At 40.3% G+C, this 9,466-nt stretch overlaps 2 long non-coding RNA genes across 2 annotated transcripts; both read left to right on the top strand.

Moving 5' to 3' along the window:
• The first annotated feature begins 1,415 nt into the window (after positions 1-1,415).
• Positions 1,416-2,777, top strand: LOC109966413 (uncharacterized). Its single transcript, XR_002275757.1, has 3 exons — positions 1,416-1,485; positions 2,370-2,450; positions 2,609-2,777. It is a non-coding gene; the product is annotated as an uncharacterized LOC109966413 (long non-coding RNA).
• Positions 2,778-7,704: 4,927 nt separating this feature from the next.
• LOC109966423 (uncharacterized) lies at positions 7,705-8,749 on the top strand. The gene is made up of 3 exons (XR_002275760.1): positions 7,705-7,726; positions 8,062-8,160; positions 8,677-8,749. It is a non-coding gene; the product is annotated as an uncharacterized LOC109966423 (long non-coding RNA).
• The last annotated feature ends 717 nt before the right edge of the window (positions 8,750-9,466 follow it).

Here is a 9,466-nt window from a genome sequence, read left to right as displayed (position 1 = left end):
GGGTAATCAGCTTACCAAAGAAATAACTCAAGCCTCATGAAAACATCACTTTATTGTGCATACAGTGCATAACAGTATGCATGTCCAGTTGTGGTTTGATTACATCATTGTAATTCTCTGTCAATTACAGTATAACTGCATTTGAACTCACAGTGATGCAACTAGTTCCCCAAAGCATGTGCCAAGTTTCTAATATTGTGGAAATGATGTTATTTAAAATCTAACATGGCCTGTAAGTTGAGGAATCTGGCAGATATCAGGTTTTGGCTGGACCCAAATGCATGACACAAACAGGCAGGATGAAAGTTGAAATTTTATTAGGACTTATCTTAAGGGAGGGGCAAGGCTGCTTCAGGGGCTGGGAGAGGCAGAGGAGCCAAACCTCAGGATGTTCTAAGAAAATTGCTTTAGGCACAAGAGGACCGTAGGACCGTGTATTGGCGAGAATCTGGGAATACGATGCGCATCATGATACAGGGCTTACGATTCAATATATTGCAATCAAAATAAGCAACACCACCATATGCATAAAATAGTTAACTTTTTATGCCATTAAGCAGGGATCATACATTTATCATAGTCCCGTAACATCAAACAGCATAGCGCTACTTGCCATGTGAAGTGTTAATTAAAAATCTATACAGTATTACACTTTGTGATATCGTATATCAATATTTTCTTGCACCCCTAGAATGGAAATGACTTCACTGGTGAGTACCTGACATGGAGAACTGCCAGGTGAGTAAGTGCTGCAGTGTGGGAGGCAGACACCACACAGCATGACCAATCTACAGAACACAAATTGAATATACACTTTACCAAGAATTAAAGTGATAGGTGCCTCTTTCCACAAGCAAGTCCATAACAGTGTGACCAGACCCAGCAAGTTTCCAGAGACCAGGGAGCTGAGGGGAGGGAAATATCACAGGCAAGCACAATTCTTATTCGCTTTGCAGGTGAACTGAAACGGGAGGCTCCTCCGGTATTGGAAAAATGACTGCAGAAACAGGGTAGCTGGTAACAGGTAAGAAACTCAAATCCTCTGTGTCAGGAGAGAACAAACAAAGAAGTATGCACAAGCACCAAAAATACATACAACAAAAAAAAGTCCTCTTCAGCTGAACTGAATATGAACTGAACTCAGAAAAATACAAAACCAGACAGCTCGATGTTCGAAATCCAAAACTCAGTCCAAAAGTCAAAACCAAGAAGGCACAGGCAACCTACAAACACAGTAGGGCTGAGGCAGGAGGAGAGTCGAAAACAGGAAGAGATCAGGTCAGGTAACAGAGTTGGGGGACAGCTGGAGAGTGCTGCACATTGCAAGTGACTGGCAACTGGTAAACAAGGCACAGGTGAGCTTAATCAGCTGCTGATATGAAGCTGGGACGAGTGTACTGGTGTAAACCCACAGGTCTCCTACAAAATAAAAGTGCAGGAAGCCAGGAACGAATCAAGACAGGAGCTTGTATTCTTATTATTCAAGTAGGTGGTTTTTGACATATTCTAATATATGTGCAGAAACATGCGCAACTGTAAACTGCTTTCTTGTTTCATTCCACCGATTCTGACATTCAAATGTTGTTTTTACTTACTTTCACTTACAGAATAAATAAGGAGTTAACACAATAGCTGTTTAGCACTGAATATCACAGCCAAAAATACTAGGTACTAAACTGTTATTTTAAGTATTTTAAAATATGAAGTAACTTATCAGTACATTTGTGGATGTATGGTCTCACCACAGCAATACTTAATTTTAACTTGGTGTAAATAATTTCATATGAATAATAGTATTAAACAAATTAGTACAGGCTGTCAGCATGAATGATTTGGCACTTCCTTTTCAACAAAATCATCAAACTCCTTTCAGTCTACTTCTCTTTCAATTTAGGTCCTTATTTGTTTATTTATGTTTTTCCTGCAGATTTTGTTTCTCCTAGACTTAACTCTCCTTAAGCTCAGTCTTGCCTCTGTCTTTATTTAGGTGGTGTTAAACATAAGAGTATCAATCTTTGACCCATATGATCTCATTTTGGTGTCCACAGTGGAATCTTTACCACTTGGCCAAACAATCCAGACTGAAAACAGTGAAGACTGGAGTTGTATTCAACCCCTCCAAACACTTCCAGCCTCCAAAATATTCCCTGTGATGTAGAAATCCTGCAATAGTGACATTCCTAATGGTATCATGTTTCTTTCTACTGTCATGGTGAATAGAACCTTCCCCCACACATGGTTTTAATGTTAGTCAGTTCAACAGTTTGGGAGGCTGACAAGTCAATTATATTTCAAGATACTGAAGCAGCAATTCTCTTATCAGTGACCTGTCAGCTTTGATCTAAGGATGGGCTCTGCTTGATAAACAGGGCTAACTAATGCTGCAGAGATCTGAAGTGAAGCTCACCACACCTCCGAGATGCAGTCTGTCTGATGCTCAGAGAAAACAGGTGAGCATCATATGACTGACTGTGTGGTCTATTTGCGATTCACATGTACAACAGCGGAGAAATCTGCATGAGTCCCCACATATAGTGAAGTCACTCTCATATGCATTCAGTTTTTACATCTTATTTATTTGTGTCTGATCATCTCCTTCCCTCTGTAGTCGAGTTTGTGTCACCACTAACTTCAGTGATGACAACTCCCCCACTAGTTTTAAACCCCAGATGCTCCAATCAAGTATTAGGAGCGACTACTACAACATCAAGGATGGCATGCCTTCACCAGCTTCTCACCAGTGAAAACAAGCAACAGGAAACATAAGTGAAAGTTAAAGTTCCGACCTTCCCTCCAGACTACCTGCTGTTGGTTTTTGGTTCTGAGAAACTGAGACCTGACCCTAGTTACCCTAATCGAGCTGAGTTCAAAGTCTGCTCAGTCTAATCGGATCGGGTCAGCCCTACTTTTACTGCTGCAGGACTCTAGTGTGTCAATATTTTGAGGCCAGAGGTAGAATGAGAACTGTGAACTTCCCAGCTCAAAGGAGCATTGCTCAGAAGAGGTAACTGAAGCTGAGCTTATTTTAAGAAAATCAGGCGCCTATAAGACATATGCTGCTGAATTACAGCTTATTTTGATTTTGATTGACCGATATTAAATTGTGTAGATTTCCTTTTGTCTAGCTATCGCCCACTAGGCCCACTGTTGATGCAGGAGATGGAAATAGACTTTCAATTATTTAGATAAATGAATGAGGCATATACATTTGTTATGAGTTTGAATGACTTTACATTAGTTCCTAATCTATTATTCTTTGTTATGATGCAATATTATTATAATAATAATTAATAATGTCTTATTAAGATCAATACTATTGGTTGCTAACATTTCATTCCATGCCTCATTGCTCTGCATAGCTAATGTGTGTAAAATGTGGTCAATTTCTGACGGCATTGATCTTTGTTGTTCTGTTGCTCTTTACGGATTTGTGTGGTTGTACAGTAACAGTGAATGTGGTTATTATACTGCTGCATCAGTGTTTTTGTTTCTTATGTCTTTATCTTCTTCTTCTGTTATTACTTCACTGGTTTTAGAACATCTGGCCAATGGACTGCAGTTTAAAAAAAATAGATACCACTTCATTTTGTGTTTTCATCACTCCACGTTCATCTAAGATGGTTTCTACCAGCTTCTGATTGACTGAACATACCTGATCCAGGTACTCAGCAGTTGGAAAACAACCAGAGCAGCAGCCCTTGAAGATTCTTTTGGCTGTTTTCACCACCAAGCTAGATGTATTACTAACTAACTCAGTCTGTGTAGTGATGAGGAAGTAACTTTATCACCAGTAACAGTCCCACTCATATACTGTACACTCATATGTAATGTTGTTAACTTTGTTTCCACTACTAATGCAGTCCCAACATTAACTTTAAAAGCACTCCACCCATTTTTATGTCAGTTTAAATGGTTCCTAAGCTCAGCAGACCAAATCTGAAGTGTAGGTGAGTGAGCTTCAGGAGAGTACAGTAACAGTATAATTAGTGCCATACTCAGTCTTATTGAGTCAGTTTAGCTCTAATTTTATAGCCACAGCTAGTTGGTCAATATATCTAATAACAAAATTAATCCAAATGATTCTGAACAAGCACAGCATCAGGTGTGTTGTGGTGGGGTGCTGAGTGCTAGGGGTGCAACACAAAGCAATCTTGCTGAATTATATGTATTCATTTGACAAGTACTTTTGTGGAAGTATTGTACAAATGAGGACCAATCCAAGTCAGCATTAACTAAGAAGACAAAGAGAATACAGGACATAACACTTCGTGTTCCACCTGACAAGTGCCACAGGGTTGCAGGCACAGGAACACATAAGTGCACAGCAAATTACTTTTTCTGACAGCGAGAAAGAGAGAGCATATTGAATATATACGAGTAAGTGCTCATGGAAAGGGTAGGTCTGGAAATGATTTTTGATTAAAGATGATTCTGCTGACTGAATCGTGATTGGTAACTGGTTCACCATCGAGAGACAATACAGAAGAAGAGTTGAGATTTCCTGCCTTGCAGTCATGGTAAAAGTAGTCATCATTCATTTACAAACCATAGTTACCGAGAAGGCTCATAAACCTCACTGAGGGAGTTCAGCTACTCTAAAGGAGAGCATTAGTGAGTTCAACTTAATATGAGCAGAAACAAGGTGGAGAGTAATGGCCAGCATGGTGACGTGAGCTGTGTTTGGCTTGTTGTAGATCTGAGGTGCAGCCCCATTTCGGACTGTGTGCATACTGGCAGCTCTGCCAGAAGGTGTTAAAAGTTGCCATGCTGAAAACAACCAATGACAATGACAGTACAAGGAGTTGAGCAGAATACTCAGTCAGAAAAGACCTGATCTTTCTGATGTTATATAGTGATAGTGTGGTTATAGAGTTGATGTGGATACTAGCTTTGTGCTGTACAGATGCACCGGCTGGGATCACCAGGAGTTCAGTCAGAGAGAGAAGCTGAGTTGCTATTTTAAAAATCTAAAAAGCACTCTTGGCCATTTGCATGTAGTTTTACCACAGCCCCACTGTAACTTTGACATTTTCATATTCCCTTTCATCTCACTCACTCTTTACCTCATTCTCCTTTCCATTCTCTCCTGTTCCCTCATCTGCCCCGTGACCTGACCTCATCTCCTCCCCCAGGTTCACCCATTTCCTTTCTCCTCCTCTTTCTATTCACATCAAAGCTGAAGATATTGTAGGTGCTAGTAAAGGATGTAAGAGAGGGAGAAAGAGCTTTCACCTTTAAGAAACATTCTGCCATTAATAAAGAGATACCCGGTCTTGTAGATACATTATTCATATAGAGGCCTCTCTGTTTTCACTCAGGAGGAATAAATATCTTTTAATTTACACCTCCCTCTACTGCTCCCTTTTCCCTCCTTTCCCCTCTCATTCCCTCTGATCCTTCACCTTCTCTTGTCTTCTCTGAGGGATTTCTTTACAAAGCCAAGCAGTGACATTATGCTGTGTTAGCATTTAGTTTAAACATGTGCCCAAGGCTGAGGCGTGCCCTGTTTAAAGACACAATAACACTAATCTATTCACCCGAGGCGGCAGTTTACATCCTCACACACACACACACAGTATTTGTTTTCTTTCCTTATGGGGACTTTACAGTACACTGGCTTACATCCCTTTCCTGGAGACTTACCCTAATCTCAATCAAAGCCAACACTTGCTCTAACTTTACACCCTGTGCTTTTGTAAAATTCAGCCAACTACATCACGGGGCCTCCGGTATCTACAAGTGATGCTGGTCACCTCCATACTAGTGTGCTCCTGGTTTTCTGTCCCCACAGGTATAAAAAAACCAAGGCCACACACGTTTTCCTGGGAGCACATAGTATACACTGTAATACACAGAGTGTGTAGTGATAAGGAATTCTGTGTGACAACTTTCACCAATACAATATGTCTTTTTAAAGGTTGATATCAGCTGTATGGGAGAGAGGGGGTATTCACTGAGGATCTCTAGTCCTATACTGCAGGTTGAGAAAGCAAATAGAAGACAGCTTAGTAGTTAGGCCATGTCCAATGTTGTGGATGTATATACATTTTTAATTTCTTAGCCTCCATCTGCAGTCAAACTCTAAAAATCATAAATAAGCTATTGAAGTCTATTTTTCTGCAAGGAATAATTTTGATGCTGTTTTCATCCAAGAAATAAAACTGTTCAGCATCTGGTAAAGGGTCTGGTCGGATGGACACACTGTTTGATAAACTGTCTTTTAGTCTTTGAGGAGACTCTGTGATGGGGTCATTTTTTTTGTGTTCAGTCTTTTTCCAGTAAGAACTATTATGACAAAATGAAAAGTGGCTGAGAGCTACTGACATCTTATATTGCTAGTTACATTTATTCACATCAAAACACTCAAAGTTCTCCAATCCGAACCAGTCTTTTCGTAAAAAGACAAAGGTACAAGCATGTGGACATAAAAACTACCAAGGAGCTAATCAGAAATAAACACTCAACCCCCAAGCTTAAACTTACGTTTTGTAAAACATTAAAGAAAGTAACATTTTCACACAATGACTTGATAAACTAGGATGTAACATTTTTACCCAACTCTTTCTCAGTTTTTCTCAATTCTGAATTCATCAAATTCAGTGCTCGGGTCTGTACTTCTGGGTGCAGAGCTCCAGACCTCGAGTGATCGATCGCAGTTTGCAGCCAAATTTATTTATGGTGTGAATGAATTTTTTTCAAAGGTGACACTGTTTGCGACTGTGTTAGGGTGATTTTTATTTTATGCACTTAAGAATGGTTTTATTTTATAGCACACACAAGTTTACATACTTACATGTCACAGATATGTTTATGTAGTTATTTTTCACCCAATTATATGTTCACTAACATAAAGAGAAAATAAGTTTTTTGTAGGAGACACTGAAAACTTGTGTTATATTCCAGGCTCTTATGACTAAAAAGTCTGGTGCGCTGAGTGGTTTTCCAAGGTCTAATCATCCCACAGGTTTTCATTAGATTTGTTGCCTTTTCCTAAAGGAGCCCATTATTCCCTCTGGTCCTTGAAGCAGGGGAGTTGAGGTTTGATAAGATACTAAGAAGCGTTATGGGCTGTGCAAAGTGTCTGTTTCAGGACAAGGTCGCGCCAGTGACGAGACCAGGATGGGGGACCAATGACGGGAGAGTTAAGTCTAAACCACAGCTTCTCCCCAACAGTTTTGGACCAATTAGATAGTAGCATTTTTTCATACAAATATTGTATACCAACCAGTTGAGGACAGTCTTTTCCTGTTTTATCCTAAACAGTGAAGATCCATGTATACATGCTAATTTTGATACGTTAATGCATAATAAATTTCACATTGAGAAATATATATCCTCTTATCAGTCTTCTCTTTTCAATATAAAACGAACAGCACCACAACTGCAAAGCAAACAGTTTATGCACAAATAACTGTTCTTGGTGTAAAAATAGTGGACAGACGTAACAATCTCTGTGATACTGTCATTGCAACGTTTATCTGTAAAGTGTTCCATAATGTCGCCTCACAGCAACAAGGTTCTGAGCCCGATGCCTTTCTGTGTGGCGTTTGCATGTTCTCCCTGTGCCTGTCCGAGTGCTGTGGCTTCCTCCCACAGTCTAAAGACATGCAGGTTAGGTTGACTCTAAATTGCCCGTAGGAGTGTGTCTATATGTCAGCCCTGTGATAGTGTGTACCTCGCCTCTCGCCCAGTGTCAGCTGGGATTGGCTCCAAAACACATTGGATGGTAAGGGTATTTAAAATAATTTACAAAAAAATTGTCTTCTGTATTACATTGGTGGTGTCACCAAATCTGGCACTGGTGCCACCATCTGAAAGACTAAGTGACACCGGTGGCACCAGTATGAAGTGTTGGTCAGGAGACCTGGGGTGACTGCTTCCCCAAAAATGGAGGTTGCAAAAGTGTTCAGGGAAACTATTTTGTTTAAGGTCATCCACCTTAAATTATTTAAATCTGTTCTGAATGGCCACACTAGAAGCCTGCCATTATCGCCTCCTTCTGATTGTATCATGCTGGTTCTCCGATCTGTCTCTGAACAAGTTGTTTGTGTGTCTTTGTAGTTCCTTAACAGTGATTCCTACAAATTGTGTAGCATCTTACACTATTTCAAAGGCTGTCCACTTTCATACTGCTGCACACCTGGCCAACCACTGCATAAGGTGAGCATCTTTGTTGGATTGTTTTTGGAAAGTTACAAAAGTCGTTGGGCTCTCAGTAAAATCCTCCCACATTACACAACAATCATACCTTCAGTCAGACATGAGAGAAGAGCAGTAATCATCAACATACTGATCAGTTGTGGTCAGACTCGGGACCTTTTCACTAAAGATTTTGCCATTTACTGGTAGCTTTCAGCCATATCAGAGCTGCACTGACTTACTGCTGCTGCAAACCAAACCTTTCATGCTGTTGCTGTTTCACATTAAAAGTTTTCCACTGGCAAATGTTTATTTTAAGACATTATAGAAAATGCAATCTGTTTATCCCCAAGTTAGAAGAACTTCATTAGCTGTTCAGGTAAACAACTTTCCTCGCAACTACACCCCCTCACAATGGGAAAATCCTATGAGCCTAATCCTGACTGTGCACCTGTGATTGTACCTGTTTCATTCAGTGTAATTGCCTGAGGTCAGTGCAAAACAGAACAGTGTCTTTGTTGTTCCTCTTGCTTGCAGACCGATTCATAATAATGGCTGTGACCTCTCCTGGCCCCACAGGCCGACCTCATCCACTTCTGCTAATGTTCCCCACCTTCAACCAACCAATCAGGCGACGGGACTCTGCTTTGAGGGGTTAATGAATCACAATCAGCAGGGTGACTCACAGATGTCTCTGGGGTTACCATAGCAACTGTACTCTAAGCATGTGTCACCTCTAAGCACCAGTAATGTCAATCATCAGAGATGCTATTAGGCCAAAGAGTAGCCGCTGCCTTCTTCTTCAGCTCAGCCTTTCTGTGTGTTTGTGTGTGTGTGTGTATGCATGTAGAACTGGATGTTGCAACCTGGCTTCCTTGTTTGGCTGTGTGCTGATCTGAATCTTTGTTTTGTTTATTTGATGGTGTTAAATGATTGGTCATACACAGACTGCTTCTGAATGATAATCAAGAAGACTTACTTTGAGCATGGGTGTATGTGTATTCATACTGTATGTGTGTGTCATTTGACATTCTCTCAGCCAAAAACACTGGCAAATGATAGAGCATTACCTGTGGTACCACAGTGCCCCCTGCAGGAGAGAATCACCTTGAAATTTACAGCAGTATTAAAGATAGATCACTTCAGATCAATGATTCCTAATGTACAAACTGGTGCTCATTAAAGAGGAGGGTTAACATTACTCTTAGATCAGATTAGAATAACAATCAAATACAGCTGATAAAAGAGTGATCCCCATGGAAAACCATGTTGTTTAATGATAATAGTTGAATGTAGCCAAGTTAACCTGCCAGAGAGCACATGGGCA

The sequence above is a fragment of the Monopterus albus genome, unplaced genomic scaffold, assembly GCF_001952655.1.
Source record: "Monopterus albus unplaced genomic scaffold, M_albus_1.0 scaffold111.1, whole genome shotgun sequence".
NCBI classification, from domain to species: Eukaryota; Metazoa; Chordata; class Actinopteri; order Synbranchiformes; family Synbranchidae; genus Monopterus; species Monopterus albus.
The sequence above is the reverse complement of the archived record's forward strand: the minus strand, read 5'-3'. Positions and strand labels throughout refer to the sequence as shown.